Source organism: Aotus nancymaae, unplaced genomic scaffold (assembly GCF_030222135.1).
Source record: "Aotus nancymaae isolate 86718 unplaced genomic scaffold, 86718_ANA_hifiasm-v0.15.2.pri h1tg000006l, whole genome shotgun sequence".
Taxonomy (NCBI): Eukaryota; Metazoa; Chordata; class Mammalia; order Primates; family Aotidae; genus Aotus; species Aotus nancymaae.
In genome coordinates this window covers 15,052,127-15,078,731 of record NW_026988417.1, presented here as the reverse complement: position 1 = coordinate 15,078,731, position 26,605 = coordinate 15,052,127, and the positions used below count along the sequence as shown (strand labels likewise).

At 38.7% G+C, this 26,605-nt stretch overlaps 1 protein-coding gene across 2 annotated transcripts in view; it reads right to left on the bottom strand.

Annotated features, from left to right (window-relative positions):
• CD38 (CD38 molecule) overlaps positions 1–26,605 on the bottom strand; it is a 68,179-nt gene that overhangs the window by 40,518 nt on the left and 1,056 nt on the right. The gene's annotated exons all lie outside the window — the stretch shown is intronic.

Below are 26,605 nucleotides of genomic sequence, written 5' to 3'. Positions count from 1 at the left end.
TCACATAGCAGTTAAATGTTAGACACCAGTTATTCAACTGAGTTTTCCTCAGCACTTAAATTCAGGCAGACCCAGAACCCACAAGTGTCCCCTGAGTCCGTCTACCACTTCCCTCCACTGCTACTGCCTTACTTGACTTTTCATTTCTTACAGCCAGTTAGCCAACAATCAGCAATGACTAATCACTGTAATAATTATAACAACCACAACAGTTAGCATTTAGCAAGAGCTTTCTTCACGCAGGCATCTGGCTAAGTGTTTTACAGGCATCACATTGGATCACACAAACCTATTATTATCATCCTCATTTTACCTACAAACTCAGAAGACCAAATAACTCACCCAAAACTCCACAACTGGAATATCCCGGCTAGAATTTGCATCTTAACTGTCCAAGTCCAGACCCCATACCCTTAGCCACTTCATCAGACAGCCTCCCAAAAGGCCATCCCCAACATTGCTTCTAAGAACAGAGGCCTGATCTACAGTATTTATAGAGAAAGAAAAACTTGTCTTAAATTGCTCTTTTTTCAGAGCCACCTGACTTAGCCACCATGATGGAACCAAACAGTTACCAAAGGGCCCAGAGAAGGCTAATGCAATCAAGCAAACAAATCTGAAAGTAATTCATAACATCGTTTTGAACTGTTCAACTATAATTCCTTCATCCTAAGACTTTAAAACCAGGGCATCCTCAACGATTGTCTATCCAAAAGAAAACTTGGAGAAATTACCTATAATAGCTATCCGTGGACAGTAGGAGTACAGAGTTGTTTTGTGACCTTCTATTCTCCTCCTTATATTCTCCATTTTTTCTGTGATAAGCATATATGACAATGGGGGTCATAATAAAATTTTGATTTTCTTGTTAAATTGCCTGAGCAACTATACCAAATGTTGTAGAATCTTGGAGGGTCTTAGGAAATGGGAACATCTCAGGTCCCCTTTCCTAAGAATCAAAGGCACTGTGACAATCAGGCTGCCATAATCAATGTTTATGCTTGGCTGAAGCTCCATAATCAGCTTCTGAACAAGACAACTAACCTACTGATGAAAGTTTTCCTGGAAGGCTGGAGAAGCCTTGATCTGATAGCAGTTTTCTGCTCGCCTCCTCAAACAGTGACCTGGAGGCTCAACACAGCACAGGCTGGGCACAAATGCCAAGAATCAAGGTCAATGGCATGACCTCCCCTTTCCTACTATTCTGCTCCTGCCAGCAGATCCCAGACCTCTCACTCACCCTATCCCCCTGTGCGTCATTCCCTCGAGTTCACCTCCCACCACTTCCTTCTACCTTCTCTGACCTACCCAAGGTAGATTGACTGCAGGTGCTCAGAGGGAGGCAGCACTAGCAGGAGAAAGGGAAAGTCATGATCACCACAGAGCTTTCACCACCTGCCAGTGTGCCAAGTACCTTACATTTAAATCTCACACTAGTCCGTGGGCGAGGTATTAGCACCATCCCTGTTTTAGATATAAAGTGACTAAAGCCAGAGAAGCTTATTACCTTGTCCAAGTGGCAGAGCTGCCTTACCTGCCAAACTGTTCTTTTTGCTTAACAATGCTGCCTCTCACAGGAAATTTACAACCATGGCCCTACCTGCAGAATAGGATTGGCTTTAACAGAAATGAGGATCTGAGAGCCCGAGAAGAGTTCTTGTTTCCCCAGGTGGTACAGAAGGTTCGAGACCAGACTAGGGCACAGTTATTCCCAAGTGCTGGGGTAAAATGAGTCAGGTAAGAGGGCACATGGCAGGAAGAGGTGAAAACGCAGCTATATTTGGTGGTTAAATCCAGTTTGTCTGTTGTCAGCCCACTTCAGGTGTCATTCCTCTGTGCTGGCACCTCTCTCTAAACCTGTACCATTCTCACAAAGAGCAACTATGTTTCAAAGTCCCTGTCAATTAAGCAACATCATCTTTATAATGTGTCCCTTTCCAGGGAAAGTTCTCATACCCTAAATCCTCTTGCCTAAAAGCACTTAGATCTTGAGGGGTAATTACACTCATTGTTTGAAGTTTACAGCTGTCAAGTCCCACAGGGTAGGCTGTGAGGGCTCACAGAAAACAAGCAGGTTAACTCACCTATTAAGTCTCAAATTTGAGGCTACCAGAACCTGTGTTTAAGGTAAAGACTGCCACCTTGTGGGAGAAGTGAGTGATTGGTGGGAGTCACAGGAAATTAGGATTATCTTAGTAGAATCTTAAAATCAGATAACTCTTCAGACTGAAGGAAAGCTTAGAAATCATTAATTTGTCAACCCAGAAAATATTTACTGAGCACATACTAGGTGCTAGAAACACTTATGAGCACATAGGGTATATCAGTGAACAAAACAAAGATCTCTGTCCTTCTAGGAATTTACACTTTACTGGAACAAGACTTACAATAAACAACAAACATAATGAATATGTAAGTTATAAAGCATGCTAGAAATTTATAAGTTCTATGGGAAAAAGGTAAAATAGAGTAGAATGAGCGTCAGGAGTGACGGGAGAGGAGGTGTCAGTGGTATTAAATAGGGTGGCATTAAAATAGGGTGGACATATTTGAGTAAAGAATTGAAGGAAGCGAGGGACTTAGCTCCACAAACATCCCAGGAACATTCTAGGCAGAAGGAACAAGCATCACAAAGATCCCAGTGCCTGAAATTTGGGGATAAAAGACTAAAAATAAAAGTGTAACTGCTCAGATGATGGGTGCACCAAAATTTCACAAATCACCACCAAAGAACTTACTTATGTAACCAAACACTACCTGTTCTCCAAAAACATATGGAAATAAAATTTTTTTAAAAAAAAACAGCAAAGAAGCCAGTGTGAGTGGAAGTAGTAATAGACAGAAATGAGGTCAGAAAGGTAAAGAGGGCAGACCTAAGACTTCATTAACTATTTAAGGAATTTGGCTTCTACTCCTGGTGAAATGAGGAGCCAGAGAGGATTTTGAGCACAAGAAGCACACGATATTACTTAAGTTTCAGAGCACTGCCCCGGCTGCTTTGTTGAGTGTAGTGTGAAAGAGAGAAAAGGCAGAGATCGAGATTTCAGTGTTATCTGAGCAAGTGCAGTGATTTGGACTAAGGTGGTAGCAGTAGAGATGGGGACAAGTAACAGGTTCTGGGTTCACTGTGAATTTCTTAATGGTTCGGAAATGTTACAGAAAACAAAGAGTCAAGACAATCCCAAGGTCTGATGCCTGAGACACTGGAAGGTTGGAGTTGCCATCAACCAGAATGGGGAAGGTTCTGGGTAGGGGCGTCACTGATCAGCACACTTGATCACTTCCCCTGCTTAATGTACTTTCTACTCACTAATTCTATGAGATCAACCCCTACTTCTACCCTAAACATTAACTAGAAATGGATCAGAGACGTAAAGCACAAGCCATATAGGAAAAAAACAACAAATGGGAACTTAACTAGATTTTTTTTAAACTTTGCTTTTTAACGTTTCCATTAAAGAAAATGGAAAGGTAAGTCACAAAAATGAAAGAAAATATTTGCAATACACATCTGAAAAAGGACTTGTTTTCAGAATATGTAAGGTTCTTACAAGTCAATAATGAGAACAAAAAAACTAATTTTTCTTATCACTTTTAAATGACACATAATTGCACATATTTATGGGGTGAAGGGTGACATTTCAACACATGCATACAATGCATAATGATTGAATCTGAGTAATTGGCATATCCATCATCTCAAAAGTTTGTTTGTCATTTCTTTGTGCTGGTAATGTACAAAATTTTCTCCTCTCAGAATTTGAAAATGTACAATAAATTATTGTTCACTGTAGTCACCCTACAATGCTACAGAACACTAAACTAAAACTTACTTCTCCTGTCTATATATAATTCGGTATCCATTAATCAACCTCTATCTTCCCTTACTCCCTGCTCTTCTCAGGTTCTAGTAACCACTGCTCTATTTCTACTTCTCTGAGATCAACTTTTTTAGCTCCCACATGTAAGGCAGAATATATGAAACTTGCCTTTCTGTGCCTGGCTTATTTCACTTAACATAATGTCCTCCAGGTTCATCCATGTTGCCACCAATGATAGGATTTTATTCTCTTTTACAGGGGCATTCCATTGTGTATATATACCACATTTTCTTTATTCATTTATTGATAGACACTTAGGTGGATTCCATATCTTCATTGCTATAAATGAAACTGCAGTAAAGATGGGAGTGCAGTTATCTCTTTGACATACAATTTTATTTTCTTTGGCTATAAGTCCACTAGTGAGATTACTGGATCATATGGTAGTTTTATTTTTAGCCTGTTAAGAAACTTCCATACTGCTTTCCATAATAGTTGTACTAATTTACGTTCCCGCCAACAATATGTGAGAATTTTCTTTGTCACTTATACACTGTTGGTGGGAATGTAAATTAGTTCAACCACTGTGAAAAATCAGTTTGGAGATTTCTTAAAGAACTATTAATAAAAACTGAAATACGATTCAACCTAGCAATCCCACTACTGGATATATGCTCAAAGGGAAATAAATTGTTCTACCCAAAAAAAGACATGCACTTACATGTTGATTATAGCACTATTCACAATGGCAAAGACATGGAATCTACCCAGGTGCCCATCAATGGTAGATTGCATAAAGAAAATGTGGTGGTACATATGCACCATGGAATGTACCTTAAAAAGAAGAATGAAATCGTGTCTTTTGCAGCAACATGAATGCAGCTGGAGGCCATTATTCTAAGCAAGTTAACACAGAAACAGAAAACCAAATACTACATTTTCTCACTTATAAGTGTGAGCTAAACATTAGGTACATATGGACATGAAAAACGGGAATGATAGACAGTGGGGATTATAAAAGGAGGGAGGGAAGGGAAGGAAGCTTGCAAAACCACCTGTTGGGTACTGGAAGGGTTGTAAAACCACCTGTTGGATACTATGCTCACTACTTGGGGGGTAGGTTCAATCACACTCCGAAGCTTCACTGTCATGCAATATACCCTTGTAACAGACCTGCACATGAACCCCCAAATCTAAAGTAAAAGCTGAAATATTTTTTAAGTTTCCTTTTATCTGCATCCTTGCGAGGTTTGTTATTTTTTCCCCTTTTTGATAATAGCCATTCTAGCTGGGGTGAGATTATATTTCACTGTGATTTTGATTTGCATTTCCCTAATCATTACTCACATAGAGCATTGTTTCAAATACTTAGTGGCCATTTGATGTCTTCTTTTGAGAAATGTCTGTTCAGATCAATTGCCCATTTTAAAAATCAGATTATTTGACTTTTTGCTGTTGTTTAAGTACCTCATATATTCCGGATATTAATTCTTTGTCAGAGAAACCATTTGCAAATATTTTCTCCCATTCTGTAATTTGTCACACCACTCTGTTGATTGTTCCTTTGCTGCACAGAAACTTTTAGTTTGATATAGTTCCATTAGTCTATTTTTGCCTTTGTTGCCTATGTTTTGGCGGTCTTATCCATAAAATCTTTGCTCAGAACATTTCCCTTATGTTTTCTCTTAGTAGTTCCATAATTTTGGGTCTTACATTTAAGTCTTTGACTCATTCTGAGTTGCTTATTGTATATTATGATAGATGGGGCTCTAGTTTCATTCTTCTACATATGAATATCCAGTTTCCCCAACAACATTTATTGAAAAGGGTGCCCTTTTTTCAGCTTATGTTTTTGGTACTGTTGTAGAAAATCAGTTGGCTATAAATACATGAAGTTACTTCTGGGTTCTCCATCCTGTTCCAGTGGTTTATGTGTCTGTTTTAATGCCAATACATAGCTGTTTTACTATGGCCTTATAGTATATTGTAAAGTAAAGTAATGTGATCCCTCTAGTTCTTTTTGCTCAGAACTGCTTTGACTTGGCCAGGAGCAGTGGGTCATGCCTGTAATACCAGCACTTTGGGAGGCTGAGGCTGGTGGATCACTTGAGGTCAGGAGTTTGAGACCAGCCTGGCCAACATGGTGAAACACTATCTCTACTAAAAATAGGGCATGGTAATGCATGCCTGTAATTCCAGCTACTGAGGTGGTTGAAGCAGGAGACTCACTTGAACCCAGGAGGCAGGGATTATAGTGAGCTGAGATCATGCCACTGCACTCCAGCCTGAGTGACAGAGGGAGATTCTGTCTCAAAAATAAAATAAAATAAAATAAAACAATTGCTTTGGCTATTTGGGGTCTTTTATGGTTCCTGACAAATTTAATAATTTTTTTCTATTTCTGTGAAAAATGTCATTGAAAATTCTATAGGGATTGCATTGAATCTGTAGATTGCTTTGGGTAGCATGGAATCTTAACAGTATTAATTTCTCCAATCCATGAACATGGGATATCTATCCAATTTTTATATCCTCTTTAATTTATTTTATTAGAGTTCTGTAGCTTTTATTCTAGAGATCTTTTACCTCTTTGGTTAAATTTACTCCTAGGTGGGTGGTTATTTTTTTATAGCTATTGTAAGTTGGGTTCCATTTTTTATTTCTTTTATAGATAGTTTATTATTGGTGTATAGAAACGCTACTCATTTTTACATGTTGATTTTGTATCTCACAGCCTTACTGAATTTGTATATGAATTCTAAGAGTTTTTTGGTGGAGTCTTTAGATTTTTCTACATATAAGGTAACATCATCTGCAAACATGGTCAATTTTACTTACTCCTTCCAAATGTGAATATCTTTTATTTCTTTCTCTTGCCTAATTGCTCTGGTTAGAACAGTACTAAGTACTGTGGAATAAGAGTAGTGAGGGTAAGCATTCTTGTCCCGTTCCAGTTTTCAGAGAAAAAACTTCCAACATTATCCTGTTCAGTACAATGTTAGCTGTGGATTTGTCATATATGGCCTTTATTAAGATGAAGTGTGTTCCTTCTTCTAAACCTAATTTTTTGGAAGTTTTTATCATGGAGGGATGTTGAATCTTGTCAAATGTTTTTCTGCATCTATTGTGGTGATCATATGATATTTGTCCTTCATTCTGTTGATGGGATGTATTATGTTTATTGATTTGCATATGTTGAACCACACTTGCATCTCTGGAATAAATCCCTCCTGGCTATAGTAAATAATCTTTTTAATGTGCTGTTGGATTCAGTTTGCTAGTATTTTGTTGAGGAACTTTCCATTTGTGTTCATCAGGGATACTGGCCTGCAATATTCTTTTGTTGTTGTATCCTTGTTTGGTTTTTGTATCAGGCTAATTCTGGCCTTATAGAATAAGTTTGGAAGAATTCTCTTTCCTTCAATTTTTTGGAATAGTTTGAGAGGAAATGGTGTTAAAAGTTGGTAGAATTTAGTAGTAAAGTCATCCAGTCCTGAGGTTTTTTTTTTTTTTAATTGGGAAACTTTTTATTGTTAATAAACATTATTGTTGAGGTTCCTCAAAGCTTGTTATTGGTCTGTTCAGATTTTGTATTTTTTCCTGGTTCAATCTTGGTAGGTTGTAGTTGTCCAGACATTTATCCATCTCCTCTGGGTTTTCCAATTTGTTGGTGTTCATAATAGTCTCTTATGATCCTTTGTATTTTTGTGTATCAATTGTAACATCCCCTTTTTCACTTATTTGGGTCTTCCTTCTTTTTTCTTAGTCTAGGTAATGCTTAGTCCATTTATTTTTGAAAAACAACTTTTCATTTTGTTGATCTTTTATGTCACTTTTCCAACCTATTTTATTTATTTCTATTCTGATCTTTATTATTTACTTCCTTCTACTAATTTGGAGTTTGGGGGTTTTGCTTCATTGTTTTTTTTTGTTTTTGTTTTTTTCTTTTTTTTTTTTTTTTTTTTTTTGCAGTTTCCTGAGATTCACTGTTAAGTGGGTTGTTTTAAATCTTTCTACTTTTTTGATGTAGGTAATCATTACTATGAACTTGCCTCCTAGTACTGCTTTTACTGTGTTCCATAGATGTTGGTATGTTGTGTATCAATTTTTATTCATTAGACATGTTTTCAATAAGTTTTTTTTATTTTTCTTAATTTAGTCATTGAGCCATTGGTCATTCTGGAGTATGTTGTTTAATTTTCAAGTATTTGTACAAAAAAAAAAAAACCCCTAATTTTTAAAGAAGGGCAAAAGATTTGAACATATACTTCAATAAGCCTGTGAGATGATCCTCAGCATCATTAGTCACAGGGTAAATGCAAACTACAACCAGCATAAAATAATACTACAAATTTTTAAATTGCTAAAATTTAAAAGTCTGACAATACCAAATGTTAACAAGGGTGTAGAACAACTAGAATATGCACACACTGATGCTATACATATAAAACAATTGCCTTATAAAACAGTTTGGTGATTTCTCAAAAAGTTAATCAACTTATCTGCCATATGTCTCAGCTAGTCTATTTCTGGGTGTTCACTCAAGAGAGATAAAACAGTATGTGTAAGAGTTAAAGAAAGAGGAAAGAAACATGAAAGGTGGCTTGCCAGTTAAGATGAGTTTATTTCAGAGAAAACAAACTTGAGAGGAGCTTTTGGCCAAGTTAGGTTGGAGGCACATTCTTTTACAGACTAAGAGTTTTTAAGGATTTAGTGTGGGAGTTTATTAGAGGCTTGGACTCCTTTTGTGGGGTTTTTGTGTGTGTGTGTGTGTGTGTGTGTGTGTGTTTGTATTTTTTTGGGAGGGAGAGTTGTGTGTCTGTTTTTACACATTTTTCTACAGCTGCAGGCATACCCCCTGAGGTCTGCTTTTAGCTTTCCTATTTTAGTGCACCTGAAGGGAAAGGAATGTGCTTATTAAGGTCTACTGTTTTACTGAGGCCCATTGTATGAGAGTGAAGTTTGCCAGTTACCCAAGAGACTTTTCTTCCACCTCCCTCTGTGCCCAAGCTGTTTTATCTGTGTTTTACTGTCTTCTCTTTTTGGCTGCTTGTAGTTAGAAGAGAAGTGATTTCCTTGAAATGCATGAGGCTAGAAAGGGAGCTGGAACTTACAGTGGTGGTGTTTGTCCAAGATGACAGTGCTCCTTCTCTGACAGTATATCCATATAATAACTTGTACACTAATGTTCATAGAACCTATATTCATCATATCCAAAAAGGGAATACAAGCCAAGTGTCTATCAACAGGTAAATAGATAAACAACTTGTGATATATGCACACAATAGACCCACTAATAAAGAGGAACAAGCTATTAATACATCCAACAACATGGATGAATCACAAAAACATCGTGACAAAGACATATAAATAAGACACAAAAGAGTACATAGTATGTATTCCATTTATATAAATTTCTTAAAAATATAAATTTGTCTCCAGTAACAGAAAGCAGACCATCTCTACTGGATATCAAAGCATCAGTAATCTAAACAACGTGGCAGTGGTATAGTGACAAACAGACCATAAAACACATTAGATAGTACAGAAACAAACCGACATACATAAAGAAACCCAATATGCAACAGAAGTGGCATCATTAATCCCTTGATAAAGGATGGATTATTTGATAAACAGCACTCACACAACTGACTATCCATCTGGGGAGAAATGAAATGGGCTTCCTAATTTCACCACACACAAAGAAAAATTCCAAGTGGATAAAAGATCTAACTAAGAAAAGAAAAGTTTAACATTTTTAGAATATATTTGACCCTTTTGTGATCTCACATTAATCAGTTTTTTTTTTTTTTGAGACGGAGTTTCGCTCTTGTTACCCAGGCTGGAGTGCAATGGCGTGATCTCGGCTCACTGTAACCTCCGCCTCCTGGGTTCAGGCAATTCTCCTGCCTCAGTCTCCTGAGTAGCTGGGATTACAGGCATGCGCCACCGTGCCCAGCTAATTTTTTGTATTTTTAGTAGAGACGGGATTTCACCATGTTGACCAGGATGGTCTCGATCTCTTGACCTCGTGATCCACCCGCCTCGGCCTCCCAAAGTGCTGGGATTACAGGTGTGAGCCACCTCTCCCGGCTAATCAGTTCTTAAATAAGATACAAAAGGCACAACCATAAAAGAAAACATAAATTTCATCAAATTTAAATCTTTAATAAGATAAGGAACATGATCAATAGAGTCAAGAGTTAAGCCATAGACTGGGAGACTAAATTTGAAATCCACATAAGTGACAGAAGATTGGAATCCTGAATGTATAAAGAGACAATTCAATATAAGAGAAAGGAAAAGAAAATAGGCTTTTCATAGAAGAAACCAGAAATACATAAAAAGATAATCACTTGTGTTAATGATCAGGGAAGCAAAAAAATAAAACAAAGAAATGAGCAATTTTTTTTTTAATTTGAGAATTCCAAATGATGAGGAGGATGAATAGCAATGAGGACTTTATACCGCTTTTGTGAAAATAAAGTGATACAACAATTCTGGTGACCGTCTGGCCATATGCAATGTGGCAGACACAGTTGGTTCCCTACTCTAGATTTCTTTCACCCTTCTTCCTATCGGGAAAGTATATCTCCTATTATGATTCAAAATATCAAATTCTCACTTCTCAAGCCTCTTTTATAGTTTCAGGTAACCGTGTGGCTTGGTTCTGGCCAGGGAAATTTAAGGAGAAGCCTAGAGAGGGTTGAGAGGGCTGCTGGGAAATGTGTTATTTGGGGATGAAAAGAGACTTGAAATGAGGGTGTGTTCTTGCCCTTCTCCCTGCCTTCTGTTCCAGGTATATGAGGACATAATGCAGCAACCTTGTGACAAAAAGCTGAAACCCACCCCAGGGAGATGGAAGAGTGGAAGGAAAGAGCCTCAGCCATCACTGAGCTGCTGAACCAACCCTTTGACCACCCTACTTTTGGATGTCTTATTGTATGTGTCAAATATATTTTAAAGTGGCCAGGCACTATGGCTCATGCCTGTAATTCCAGCACTTTGGGAGGTCAAGATGGGAGGATTGCTTGAGGCCAGGAGGTTGAGACCAGCCTGGGCAACAGAGTCAGACCTCATCTCTAGAAAACATTTGTTTAAAATTTAAAATATACTTTAAACCTTTTCAGTTGAGTGTTCTATGACTTGCAGCCAAAAGCATCTTAAATTGGTACACCTGCTGTTATCTGTTGAATTTTATCCACCCAAAGAATGTTAAAATCGTAACCCCCAGTACCTCAGAATATGACCTTATTTGGAAATAAGGTTTTCCAGATGATCAAGTTAAATTGAGGTCATTAGGGTGAACTTAATCCCATACGACTGGGTCCTTATAAAAAGGGGAAATTTGGACATAGAGACAAACACAGAGAGAAGACAATATGAAGACACTGGCACAACACCATCAACAAGACAAGGAATGCCTGAGGTTACTAGCAGCTCGGAGGAGGGCATGGAGCAGATTATCTCTCACAGCCTTCAGAAGGCACCAACTCTTCTGACACCTTGATTTTAGACTTCCAGCCTACAGAACTGTGAGACAGTACACTGCTGTTGTTGAGGCCACCCGGCTTGTTGTACTTTATCATGGCAGCTGCAGCACACTAACACTCCCAGTAAGGTGAAGATGGCACACCTCACAAACTTAGTCATTCCACCTTAGTCTTTCTGTTAAACACACTGGGAAAAAATCATATGCACAAGTAGACGTGTATGTTTTAGCATTGTTTATGCCAGCAAAAACTGAAAAAAAGATAATGGACTAATTTATAAATAGATAATAATAAATAAATGAGTTGTATGGTCATTCAATAGGATACTATGTAGCACTAAAACTGATGAACTAGAGTTTATATATTAGCATGGGTAAATCTCAAAAGTGATGTCATTAAAATCACTAAAATATATTGTTAGCTAGAAAAGTAAAGTTCACTCTACAGGACAAAAATACATAGTAAATGCAAATAAAGATTAAACTGAGGTAACATTCCCTCCTTATCAGACTGGCAAAAATAAAAATCAGAAAATTGGAAGATACTCTGTGTAGTATGGGTATGGGGAAATAGGAGTTCTCATTGCCTCAAGAAGATAATTGCCTTGTGAAGAGAAGTTTGACAATGTTTTCAAAATTAAAAGTAGCATATGCTTTAACTTAGCAATTCTACTTCCAGAATTCTATCTTACACACAGATCCACCCATGTGTACATACAGAAGGATTTCATTGCAGCATTGTCTATAATGTTGCCAAAGGTTTAAAACAATCTGAATGTTCATAGATACAAGTCCAAAGTATAGTAAATTCATTAAAAAAATCTAAATAATTATTAGAATGAAGCATAGCTACACTGATCATCAACATACATGGTAGAATGAAAAGAAAGTAAGACACAGAAGAGATACTATGTGTGGAAAAATATACAGATATATGTGTATATATGCAAAGAATATTTCTAAAAAGATACGAGAAAAAGAAGAAGCAGTATTTGCCTCTGAGACAGGAGAAAAGGAAATTGGAGGAAGGGTATTTTGATTTTATTTGTAACATGTTATTTCTTTTAAAACTAGAAACAATATGCAATATTTAACACAAATATGGCAAACTTTTATTGTCTGTTAACTCTATGTGGTGGGCAAATGGGTATTTGTACTACCATTCCATGAACATTTCAGTGTGTTTAAAATGTTAATAATTTAACATTTTCAGTTTTAAAAAGGAAAAATTGAGAGGAGATTGACTGAGAAATACTGAAGGAGGATATGATGATATTGAAGGAGGAAAAGGAGTTCCGTCAAGCAGGAAAAACGAAGAAAGCCAGACCTGGGGAACACAAAGTTTACAGTTTTCAGAGGTAAATTGATATGTTCAGATCCTGGGGTTCAAAAGTACCTTTGAAAAAATGTTATATAGAAGTATTAACACATAAAAGCAGGTCCCCAAAACGTGAATAACTAAATCTTAAATGGCTTTGTGTGTGTATGTGTGTGTGGTTTTAAATCTCTCTCAGTTTCAACAAGGTGTTTTCAGTCCTTCTTTGCCCTTGAAGAATTCCCATGGAGATCTAATTACTGCTAACTTAGACACTGCTACAGACAATTTAACTCATAAACTATCTCTCCTAGGAACCAAGATAATCAATGAAGCAATTTTATTATGAATTTCACAATATTTCATCTATGAAGTGCCAAATTCACAAATAACTTTAAAATATTTGCTTGATAGTCATAAGAGAAAATGAACATTTGGATAATATCAAGCCAAATATGGATCATGGCCAGGGAGAAATATGCCCTGAGAAATTGGTAATGTCTCTTCAGATCAAACTTGGCTAATTGCTTCAAAACATCCAAAGACCAAAAATGTAGAATAACTGTCTACAATATGGATGCACCATGTTTGATGCATTCTAGCAGGAAGCACACAATTGAGCTTAGCAATTTTTAAAAATATCACATAATAGAAAAAAACTTAATTGTATCTATAAGAATACTTACGCTGAGGTTGTCCATTTATGCAGGTATATATCTTCCTTTTGTGGATCTCCTTGTTAATTTTTTTAAATTGTGGTTTTCTCCACTATTTAGAATTCTACTTTGGGGCTTAAGTGATTTTACATTCTTTTCTATATTTTTGTACTTATCTAAATGTTCTACAATGGGCATGTTTTACTTTTATAATTAAAAAAAAGAGTTATTAGAGGAAAAAAGAATGTTAGCCTTTTGCTACATTTACTCTTTACATTTCTGACCTCAGTTTTCACCATTTTTGGTCTTTAAAAACAAGATTCTTATTATCCCCTTTTTCCAGAATAGACATTTACTGCTAATATTTTGCTGAAAAAAGGTAATCTCCTACTCCCTATTAAGATCAAGTATAAAACTCTGTGAATATTACCATTCCTCCCCTTTCAGCCCCTTTCTGTGAAACACACACACACACCCCCACACACACACAAAACTAATTCTTGTTTTCACCTACTGTTAAGTTTCTTGTTTTTTTCTCAGCATCTTACATACATATTTTTCACCACCCTCTTCTTTCAGAAAACTGTCTTTGTGGTTTTTTGACCTGATCTACTTCTTCTTCTGCTTTTTTTTTTTTTTTTTTTTTTTGAGATGGAGTCTTTCTCTGTCACCCAGACTGGAGTGCAATGGCATGATCTCAGCTCACTGCAACCTCCACCTCCCAGGTTCAAGCGATTCTCCTGCCTCAGCCTTCCGAGTAGCTGGGATTACAGGTGCCTGCCACAACCAGCTAATTTTTGTATTTTTAGCAGAGATGGGGTTTTAGCATGTTAGTCAGGCTGGTCTTGGAACTCCTGATCTTAGGTGATCCACCCACCTCGGCCTCTCAAAGTGCTGGGATTACAGGCGCCTGGCCTGACCTGATCTATTTCTAAGAGTTTCCTTTAATGGCAAGAATGCCTAGACAATTCTAAATGCACTTAATACCTCAAAAAATTCAACTGATACCTATTTAACTGACTCACTATTTAATTGACTCACTATACTAAATCAACACTATTCATTCCCTCTATAAAAGTAAGTTTTCTGTCTTGTACACAGCTAATAAACCACTCTTTTGCACACCCAAGAATTTTTGTTTCTATCTACCTTATTTTTCTATTTATAAAAATGTTCCTGTTTGTTGCTTTTACTTATATAACTTAATTAAATTGTGCACAAAATTGAATAAGTAGAAAAAGAAAAACTTTCTTTTTCTATGAAAACTAAGTTTCATGTTTTGGAAAACATCCAGCCCCTACTTCATTTCTGTTTCTGTTTTCCTGGCCAGCAAAACCCCTTGCAAGAGTTGTTTATATGCAACAGTCTCTAATTTCTCTCTCTTCTCAATTGTTTTTTTCTTAAATTTGTTTCACATAGGCTTTCATCAGTACCACTCCTCCCAAACTGACCTTGTCAAGTCACCAATCCACTGGTCAATTTCCAGTCTTCACCTTACTTGGCCAATCAGAATCATTTGAACTAGCTGATTATACCCACTCTTTATGAAATGTTTTCTTCCCTTGTGTCTGTATACACTGTTGACTTCCAAATTTGTATCTCCAGCCCAGACTTCTCTCCAGGACCCCCATACTCATATGAACCAGTCTTCTGGTCAACGTCTCCACTAAAACAGTAGTCTCCCTTACCTGCCAGGGTTATGTTCCAAGTCCCCCAGTGATGCCTGAAACTGCAGATAGTACTAAACCCTTTGTATACGTACTGCCATTTCAATCTGATAACTGAGATGGCTACTAAGCAAGTAGCCATCTACTTGCTTAAACAAGTAACAGGCAGGTAAAATATGCAGCATGGATATGCTGGACAAAGGGATAATTCACATCCAGGGCAGAAGAGAGCAGGACATCATGAGGTTTCATCACGCTACTCAGAAGAGTGCTCAATTTAAAACTCGTGAGTTGTTTATTTCTGGAATATTCCATTTAATATTTTCAGACCATGACTGGCCATGGGTAAGTGAAACTGCAGAAAGTGAAACCTTAGATAAGGGAGGGTTATTGAATGTGCAAAGCCAAGCTGCTGTTTCCTTTCTTACTTGCTTCACCACAGTCTTTCTCTCTCTGATAAATGGAAATTCATCTTTTTGGTACCTCTGCCCTCAAATTTTGGAAGCATTGTTGTTTCTTCTTTTTTCTCACATTCCATATATAAGCCCATAGCAAATCACATGGGATCTACTTTCAAAACGTGTCCAGAATCCACCCACTTTTCAACATCATCCATTACTATCCAAGCCAAGATCATCTCTTATCTGAATTACTAAAGAGCTTACAAATGGCTTCCAGGCTGATGTCCTTGTCCTGCTACCATCTATTCTCAATGCAGCAGCCAGAGAGATTCTTTAATTAAGGCATCAGAAACTGGTACATAGTATTTTGACTACACATTACTAGTGGGATAAATCCTGTACCCCAAAGACCAAAAGAACCATAGAGAAAACTGATATCATCAGTAGACATTTCATTAGCAATTATATATATATATATATATATATATATGTATGTATGTATATATATACACACACATATATATAAAGCAATTAGGTACAACATATATATGGGAAGTAAATACATAATTGTATTAATGTCATTGGGAACTAAGATTTTCAGTGTAAAAGAGAAACAAGCATAAAATTAAAATGTTAAATAAAAACTTTGTGCCCTTTATTTTGAAGTGAAATTATCAATGTGAGCTCATAATTTGTCTCTTTCTCAAAATGGATATATTTTCTAGCATTTAATACTAAAAAGGTCAGAAAGTTATAAAAACACAATAGTAAGGTAAGCAGCACTACTGGAGAGAGGTCTGGGCTGGAGACATAAATTTGGAAGTCAACAGTGTATACAGACTCAAGGAAAGGAAACGTTTCAGAAAGAGGGGGTATAACAGCTAGTTTAAGTAATTATGATTGGGCAAGCTCTCAGTCGACATATAATAAAGGGATGTAATTGACCAAACCCAGAAGGTGGGAAATTCTAGAAGATGAATTGCCCAGTCTGTTGAATAAATTAATATGCATTCTTAAATGGAGGAGGGAAATGGTTGTAAATTAAAAGAAATTTAAGATACATATCTTTTTAAAGCAATCTGCAAATCTTGATTAGAACAAATCAATTATTGAACTACATTTTAAAGAAAATCATGGAAAATTAAACATATGGTCAATATTGGATGGTATGAAAAATTACTCAGTTGTGTCAGGTAGGATGATGGCATGATAGTTGTGTTTTTTAATGTTCTTTTTAGAGATACAGACTGAAAGGTTTACAGACTGAAAGATTTAGAGAAACAGACTAAAAGATTTACAGACAAAATTATATAAAGCCTGGAATTTGCTTTAGAGTACCCTTTTTTTTAAAGTGGGAAATAGGTGAAATAAGAACATCAGAATGTTGATAGCTGTTAACTCAGGTAATGGGTCAGTAGGGGTTAATTGTATTATTCACCCTAGTTTTACATATCTTTGAAATTTTCCATAAGAGAAAGCTCCGAACACACTGGCTGGCTTGCTGCTTTTCAAGCCTTTGCACATATCATTCCTTTTATCTAGGATGCTCTCCTCAGATATTTCTATGTTTTGCTCTCCCTCTTTCCTTAGGTCTTTGCTAAAATGTCACCTTCCAATAAAGCCTTCTGTTTTAGTCACTTTCTGTTGCTTATAGCAGAATACCTGAAAATGGGTAATTTGTTCTAAAAATGAATTGATTCATTACAGTTATGGATGCTAAGAAGTCCAAGGTTTAGGGGGTACATCTGGTGACAGCCTTCTTGCTTATCAGAACTCTGCAGAGTCTTGAGGCAGGGCAGGGCATCACAGGGTGAGGAGGCTGAGCGTGCTAGCCCAAGTCCCTTTTCCTCTCCTTGTAAAGCCTGCAATTTCATTCCAATGATAACCCACTGATCCATTAACCCATTAGTATATTAATATGTTACAAGAATACCTAAAATGTGAAAATAAGGCAAAAAGATGGGCAGCATGTCTTCTCAGAGTCACACTGGGGCACTGTTTGCCAGGTTTACCAAAAATTATTTAATTATCTGGTAAAACATATATTTTGTTTGTCTTTTCTATTTACCATTGATTAATAACTCAAACTTTACAAAGTTAGATGGTAGATTGGAGATCTTTCCTGTTAAGCATACAAATAATTTCTGTCTCATAAAAAAGAAATCCCCAAAGTTTACGGCTTTTTATTGCCCTGAGAAACATTAGTCAGTTTTATATCTACTCAGTGCCTCAAAATATTATTTGACCTAAGTTTATTGTTTTGCTGATTCCTTCATAAATTAGTAAATAAATCTTTGATGTGTGTTGACTCTGTATGCTATGAAAGCCAGGCTCTTACCTTTTTGAAAAATGATTTTAAATTGTGATGAGCTGGGCAGATTCAACTGTTATTCTTATCTATTTACTATTTGAGGTTCTGATTCAATGTGTGTTTACACAGCACACACCTACCCCCTTGCAACAAGGCTGTTCTTCATCAGCAGAGGACACTTGGATGCACCCAACCTCCCAACAGATTTGTCGAAGCCAAGCAGCCCCAGGCCCTTGACCCTCTTCATCTGGCTCCTCATCCTGCCACCCCTCTGTTTGGGGACCTACACTCATGAGTCAGTCATTTTTTTGAACATAAGCTCCTGGGACTGAAAGTGCAGAGAGTGATGATGGGATCTTCCTGGGGGTGGAGAATGTTTTAGGTCTCCCTGTTTACGCTGACAATATGATTCTAATGCAGAATCACAAGGAAATGTCGCCTCTCAGAACAACTCCAACAAACTGGTAGCATCTCCATGGTGCGCTGGGTGGAAGACTCTGAGGCTGAACCAGGCTCATCCAACACGCTCTGAACAATCAGCAATGCCCTCCATGGGCACAGTATTAGGAGTGCCAGGTGCATGCTGCATACTTCCTGACCCAGCTCTAAGAAGTGATTGTTGAAGAGGTGAGATCAAACCACAAAGAACATGTCCTGGCAACCAGGAGAGGACATGGCATTCTGCTGCTTTACCTGCAGAGATTCATAATCTTTCCTGAAGTACAAAGACAAGGCTTTGTGGTTCCCTGAAAGTCAGCCAGTGACCCTGTAGCCTCAGGACTCACCTTTGAGGTCTACAGGAAAAGGAGCAGACACCCTGTCCCTGCAAGTGCCCAAGGGGGCCCAACATTAAATAGCACCCAAACACCACCATGGCAGGTGGAGGGAGAGACCCTGGAAGAAAGGAAAAGCTGTTTCCTGCTTTTTGAAACTGATCCCCACATTTTCATTCTGCACTAGGCTCCATAAATTACATAGCCAGCCTTACTATAGCATTATCACCAAATTACTTAATCTCTCTCAGGGTCCATTTCTCCAACCCTAAGATGAGGATCCTAATACTTTCCTGACAGAATTAGGAGAAAGTTTACAAAGAACCAACTATGTAGTTTCCAGTACATTGCAGGAAACCCAAAAACATTGATTCTCAACTTTTTTCCCTCCAAAATATCTAAACTGACATTTGCCAGTTGTTTTTCAAGAGTTTGAAGATAAAGAGGAAAGGAGGAAGTGGAGATGCCATGAGTGTTCACTGTGATTAAAAAAAAAACTTTCTCCAGGCTAAACACCACCACTTCCTGCACCTATTAATTATGGCACCAGAACAAGAGCGAGTGTGGGTCTGGAGCAGTGGCTCCACTGACATTCCTGTAATGGTGTCTGAAGCAAAACATGAGACCAAAAGGCACAGAAACAGGTCTCTTCCTCTCCCTCTCCTGATATCTCTGTTGTCTCCCACTCAGCCTTTTTACCCACTCTGGAGGCTTCCAAATAGCCTTTGCTTCCAGAAGATTCTATTCCCTGGCTATATTTTCCCTGCTCTCCTGGTAACACCCCAAGCCCTCCACAATCAGCTAATTTGCATAAATACTCCACTCCACCCTTACTTCCATAGGTAACTCAGCCCTATGGTCTCACTTCCTCATTTGTAACCACAGCAGCACCCAGGCTCCACACCCTGGAGGCTTGTTTCACTGTCCCTTCCACATTCAATCTGTCTCAGGTGCACCTAAGATTCTTAGAACCCCAGAACAAAAGGTAGGACTGAAGGAAGCCTTCAATCATAACACTAAGCAGTGAGAAGACACAAGTGAGCATGATGCTTTCCAGCACTCTAAAGAATCTCACGGTCTCACCGGGGACACTGATGTTGAGCAGGTGGTCATCCCATCACTCCAGGGGGAAAGCATGCTGGAATTCTGACCTGTGCAAAACAGTCACCCTCATACTCTCTTTTGTGCTGAGAATGTCCAGGTGTGGACAGGCCAAGATGAAGTCCATACCCTCTCACCAACAAAATCCTCCCCAAGATCCCTAAACGTTTAAGGGTTTGGTCAATCAATTGGCTGATCTTCCCTGGCAGTAGCATCTTATCTGATCCCCAGGGTTCTCTCAACAGGGTAGTACACACTCTTCAGAGTGCCCTCTTCTTGAAATTCTACTTTTAAAGGAAAACCTGAAATGCTATTTCTTTCATGAAGTGCTTCCTGACTCTGCCCCACCACATGGGATGCTTCTGTATCTCCGTGGCATGGTGCTGGCACTCCGCTAACATGTTCAGTAATTCACAGTCTTTCTTGTTTGATAGGGGTACATCTCTTACCTCCCTGCAGAATCTAGCACAGGGCTAACAGCACAGAAGCAATGGCTCCTTTCTCAGTGACCTCTTGGCTGCGTACAAGCTTCTTTGTCATTACAGATCATGTGGTGCTGCATCACTCTGTTCCCAGGTTGGTCCTCCCTGCACCTCCCGCTGCAGGATCCTGGAAATCAATGCTTGTGTTTCTTCATTTGTGAATCTCCCATGCCTCACTCTAGCACTAGGCAGACAGTTAAGTCTTTGCTAAGTGTTTGCATAGATTTGCTATTTCGCACACTTTGTATTAACAAGTTTTGCTGAGTAGACACTGAGAAAATCCTACGGTCATTAAAATGAGAGGCATGGGGAAGTAAAAATGGAGAACTGGCTCCTGAGAAATCCCGCCAGAAATTTTGAAGAGGAAGGAAAATTAACAAAAAGAAATTGACATGAACATGAATCAGAAAATGTAGTCATTGTGGGCACAGAAGTGATCATTAGAAGACAAGGTAAGACAGAAGAAGGATTTTCTCTAAGTCTCCCACTATTTCTATTTATGTTCAACCAGCATGATGTGGACTCAAGGCAGCTCATTTTAGCAAGCTTCTACTAAGAGATTATAAGGTGATGAGCAATGTGTTAGACAACTGGAGATGCAGAAGCGAATAAAATAGTCCCTCCGCACAGGGCCCACAGCTTGTCTTGGGGCAGGGATAAGGGGAGTTCTCAGAAATGCCTGCTCCCATCCCTGAATGCTTGCCTAGACCACTGGCAGTCTGCAGCTATCATCAATACCTGCAATCACCATCATCCATGGAGAGGGCTGGTTTTCACCAAGGCGAGGAGATTGGTGGAACTAAACTTACACTCTCTGGATATCTTCCTAAAGGCCCAGTTTCCCGTAGGGGCTGGCTTTCCATTTCCTCCTGTAGGCCCCACCCCATCCCTAACATCACCTGGGTCCTGACTATCACCCAGACACTGGGCTCCCTCCCACAGTACCGAGATGCTGTCAGGGCTGGCAGTCAGCATATGCTTTGTTGAGTCTTGACCATGTGTCTTCTAGGTCTCATGTGCCCAGGGCCATCTTGGTCAGAAGGTAGCTCCTGTGTGTGGCCCTCGAGACAGCAGAACCAGGGGTAATCTATTCAGGAATATTCTGCATGTAATGCCCCTGGTTCAACTCAAGTAATCAGCTTGGTAATGCGAAGAACAAGCTTCAGTACTCTCCTGCTCACACTAAAAAACTGGCAGAAAGTGAGTTTTGTGAGGGTGAGAGATTTTTTGAAAATGACAACCAAGGAAAAGGGACAGTGAGGAAGATGAAGTGCTACAACTATAAAGAAATACTCAGGAGCTATTACACAAAGGAAAAAATTAACAGTTTCTGTGCTCAAGACAGAAAGTGAGGGTTTGGGGAGTAATAGTATTAAATAGTTCACTGGGGAGGTATATTTATTATGACTTTGTTTTTGTTATATATTTTTAATACCCTGACTTAGATACCATTCATTTAATTCAACTGAATATATAATGCCTATTATATTTCAGGCACTATTCTAGATCCTCAAGATATATCTCTAAACAAAAGTCCCTAGGCTCAAGAAGGCATTCCAGGAGGCATGTATTAGGTTATTATCATCTTAAATGCTAATTGATAAAAGGTAATAAAATAGAGCACTAAGTGTAACAGAGGGACAAAAGACCAGAAAAAAATGAAAACGGAAACGCTACCACATCCAAACGTGAAGGGTAAAAGCTGTCTACAACATTTTTGTTACTTCCTCCACAAAGGGTTGGAGTTTGTTTCTCCTTCTTTTGAATCTGGGCTGGTCTGGTGATTGTTTTAATCTATGGAATCCGCGGAAGGGAAGCTGCGCCAGTTGTGGATCTGAAGCTTTGAGAGGGCCTGCCAGGCTCCACTTTTGAAAGTTTAAGAACCTTGAAGAAATTCAACTACACCAGGGAAAGACCATGTGGAGAGGCCACATGGATAGAGAGAGGCCCTGTGGCAGCACAGAGAGCAAGGGAGGCCCTGCCAGCCCAGCCGAGCCCAGGTGCCATCATGTAAGTGGGACATCTTGGACATTCCTGCCAAGACAATTGTGCAGATGCCTGCACCCCCACCTGACAACAAGTGAAACAGCCCACTCAGCTGATCCCAGTCAAACCACAAAATCATGACAGACAATAAATGATTGCTGTTTTAAGTCACTAAATTTGAGGGTGGTTGTTTATTATGCAGCAACTGATAACCAAAACAGAAAGTGATCCCAAGAAGTGAGGTGCTGCATAACAAAACCTTAAAATATGTATGTGATGATTAATTTTAAGTGTCAATTGGCCTAGGCCATGGTACCCAGATATTTGGTCAAACACACCTGGTTGTGATGTGAAGGTGTTTTTTAGATTTTAAAACAGGAGACTTGGTGTGAAGCACATTACCCTTCATAGTGTGGTGGGCCTCATCCAATCAGTTGAAGGCCTTAAGAGAAAGACGGAGTCCTAGGAGTAAAAGGGAATTCTGCCAGAGACTGCCTCCGAACTCCAGCTGCAACATCAACTCTTCCCTGAGTCTCCAGGCTGCTGGCCTGTCCAGCAGATTTGGGGCTTGCCAGCCTTCACAATGATATAAGCCAATTTCTCAAAATCTCTTTCTATTAATATATTTATATTATGTTATGTAAATTTTGTTTCTCTGGAGACCCTTACTAATATACTGTGGCATTAGTACTAGCACTGTGTGGCAGGCAGGAGAGGAGAGGTATAAAGGAAACCGTTAGTGCAGGCAAGATGGACTTGAGGGAAATTGTTGTTAGCAATGAGAAGAAAGGCAGCCCGTATTATGTCCTGGTAGAAAATTTGTTAACACTGCCACCTGTCACAATACAGAGAGTAGAAAATATACTTAATGAACTTGTAGGTTTTGTAAGGAGATTTCCAGGCAAAATGTTGAAAGTGCCAACTCTTATTTCTGTTTTGTTTTGTTTTTCAGTAAAACGGACTCTCACTCTCTTGCCCAGGCTGGAGAGCAGTGGTGCAAGCTCAGCTCACTGCAAACTCCTCCTCCCAAATTCAAGCAATTCTCCCACCTCAGCCTTCAGAATAGCTGGTATTATAGGCATATGCCACAACACCCGGCTAATTTTGTATTTTTAGTAGAGACAGGGTTTCAGCCTGTTGGCCAATCTGGTCTTGCACTCCTGACCTTAAGTGATCTGCCCACCTCAGCCTCCCAAAGGGCTGGCATTACAGGCATAAGCCACACTGCCTGGCCCAACTCACTTCTTTTAGCTGTTTCTGATAAGGTACAGAAAGAAAGAGAGAAAAGAATTTTTTATTTTTTAAAAGCAGAATCAAGAGCAAACATTTCCATGTGAGGATTTGTTGGGTTTGAAAATAAAACTGTCATTCCTAGTCTTTCAAAGAATATCAAAATAAGAAATAGTCTTAAGGCAATGATCAAGTCCAGGGTGCTGCCAGTAAGACATGTTCACAAGGTCAAGATTTCAGGGATGTGGTTGTAAGAGTGAGTGTGTGTGTGTGTGTGCGCGCGCAGGCACGCGCATGTTATCTAAAATACATAAACAGCTCCCATAAGAAGAAATAAATAAGCAACTCAATAGAAAGTATCAAGTATCTGGACAGGAAAATCACACACAAAAAATAAATGACAAATAAACATATACAAGATGCTTAGACTCACTTATACTTAGGGAACAATTAGATGCTCTTTTACTCTTAAGTAAAAAAGTGGAAAATACTCAGCAATGAAGAGATTGCAGGAAAACATCCCCTCTGATAGACTGACGATGGGAGAGTAAAATGGCACAACTATTTTGGAGGCCATTTGGAATACCTGGAATTTGGAAAAATCAAAATTTAAAATATGCATAATTCTCTCCCTTTACTCAGCAATTTCAGCATTAGAAATCTATCCTACAAAAATACTCCCACATGTACACACAATATATATATGAAGATTTTCATTGCATCATGTTTCTCCCAACTAACGTGAAAATTTCATGAGTGAGAATTTTGTCATTCACTCTTGTGTCCTCAGTAGCTAGATCACTGCCTGGGACATAGTGGGTGCTGAACAGATACCTGCTGGATGAATGAATGGGATTAAAAAGTTGGAAATAAACCAATTTCCTGTCAATAGGAAATGTTTACATCTAGTTCATGAAATACTACAGGCTGTTAAAAGGAATGAGGCAGATCTATGGGAACTCACATTGAAAGATCTTCAAGACCAGTGTTAAGTTAAAAAAAGAGTAATAGGCCAGGTGTGGTGGCTCACACCTGTAATCCCAGCACTTTGGGTGGCCAAAGGGGGTGGATCACTTGAGGTCAGGAGTTCCAGACCAGCCTGGCCAACATGCAGAAACCCCATCTGTACCAAAATACAAAAATTAGCCGGACATGGTAGCACATGCCTATAATCCCAGCTACTCGGAAGGCTGAAGCAGGAGAATTGCTTGAACCCAGGAGGCGGAGGTTGCAGTGAGCCGAGATCATGTCATTGCACTCCAGCCTGGGCGACAGAGTGGGACCCTATCTCTAAAAAATTTAAAAAAAAGAATAATTGCAAAAAAAAAGTGGAAACAACATAAATTCCATTGTTGGAGGACTGAGTTACTGCATCATGATTTAAGTAAATAATACTAGGCATTCATTTTAAATGATTGGTCTCGATCTAAACTTAAGATTGTGGGAAAGTATCTGTGATAAAGCGCTTTCAAAAAAATAACATTTTGTGCACTTATTACATGTTAAGATTATTCCTCTTAATTCTCATAAATTCCCTGTGTGGTTGGTATGACATTTAATGCTTCCATGTTAAAGTTGAGAACAGGATGGCTCAGATAAATTAAGTAATTAGCCCAAGGTCACACAGTGACGGAGCCAAGATTTAAACCCAAGTGGTGTGAATCTAGCATTCGTACTCCTAAAGCACCCAAGGATATGTTCTGGTTTAAGCCTGTTGTCTCAACATACTCATTAATCCTATTTTCCTTTTCTTTTTCTTTAAATAGGGTCTCACTTTGTAACCCAGGCTGAAGTGTAGTGGCACCACCTCAGCTCACTGCAGCCTCGACTTCCTGGGCTCAAGTCATCCTCCTGCCTCAGTCCCCCAGGTAGCTGAGACCACAGGTGTGCAGCACCATGCCTGGCTAATTTTTGTATTTTTAGTAGAGATGGTGTTTCATCATATTATCCAGGCTGGTCTTGAACTCCTGAGCTCAAATGATCCACCTGTCCCAGCCTCCCAAAGCGCTAGGATTATATGTTTGAGACACCGTACCCGGATGCTGTTTTCTATTATCATCCTTTCTGTTTCAAAACTCTCTAGACATAATCAGTACATTTTATAGTCAATATAGTCAGTTTTATCTTAGGAACATATATAGGCAGTATAGTTTAGTGGCTAAGAGTTCAGTCTCTGGTGCCTGTTTGGGCAATTTGCTGAAACCCTACCTCAGTTTGCTTATTTGTAAAATGGGGATATCGATAGTAATTATGCCATATTATTGTTAAAAGACTAAATTATTTGACAGTTTTAAGTGCCTGGCACATAGTAAAAACCATATTAGTACTAACCCATGTATATGTACATATATATATATAGAGAGAGAGAGAGAGTGTGTGTGGATGTGTGTGTGTGTATACAGTATGAGATGTTTGGAGAGATGAGTTCACCAAAAAATTCACAGGCTATATATATCCTGTTAACTATTTTAACTGGCTTCTGGTTTAAATAAGTATTAATTTTTAAATATTAATATATATGCATACATGCATATGTATACGTTGAACAAATGTCTATATGCATATGTGTACACACACCTGTGTTCAATACTGAGCTTGCATCCTGACAAACATAAAAAGCATAAAAAGTCATGTGATTTCTGTGTCATTTTGCTTGCTTTATGGATGTGCTAACGGAGTTAACAGCGTGAATTTACCAAAGATGATTGGACGTTAACCAAAAAAAAAAATTTTTTAACTGCTAAGTTAAGATGAAAATAAACATGAGGTTGCTTTGAATTTCACTTCGTACTTTACAGGGCAGCCTGAAGGAACGCCTTAACTTCTAGTTTCTCTCTCCATTACGTACCTAATTATGTGTAAACAAAACAACTAATGGGACACTGGGAATCCCAAGAGGTGAAGGGTTTTTTTTTGTTTTTGTTTTTGTTTTTGCAACCAGAACCGTTGAGTATGCACGGGGAGGCGAGGGAGGCTTTTTCGCTCATTTCCTGGGGTTGTTTAAATGCGGGGTTTTGCAATCGCAAGCACGGAGCGTAAAGTAGCAGCTCTCCCTGCCTGTCTTCCCGGCTTGTTCCGTTTTACATGCAACGAAAATGAGTCCTCCGGGTGAAAGCGAGCCCTGGGAATGAAGTCAGAACAGCAGTTCCCTTAAGGAGAGGTTAGTAGCTGCGAAGTCTCAAGAGAAACCTGGGAGGTCCCATAGAGTCACGTGGTGGTTTTCTCCAAGGTTTGTGCAGATTCACCGCGTTGCTGCACCTTATCATCTAAGTAATATTCTCAGTTTTCAGAAACTGACGTCGTTTTGTTAATTACTTCTCTGGTCACATATATTTCAGGCCGTGCAAAAAGAATCGGAGTGCTATTTTAC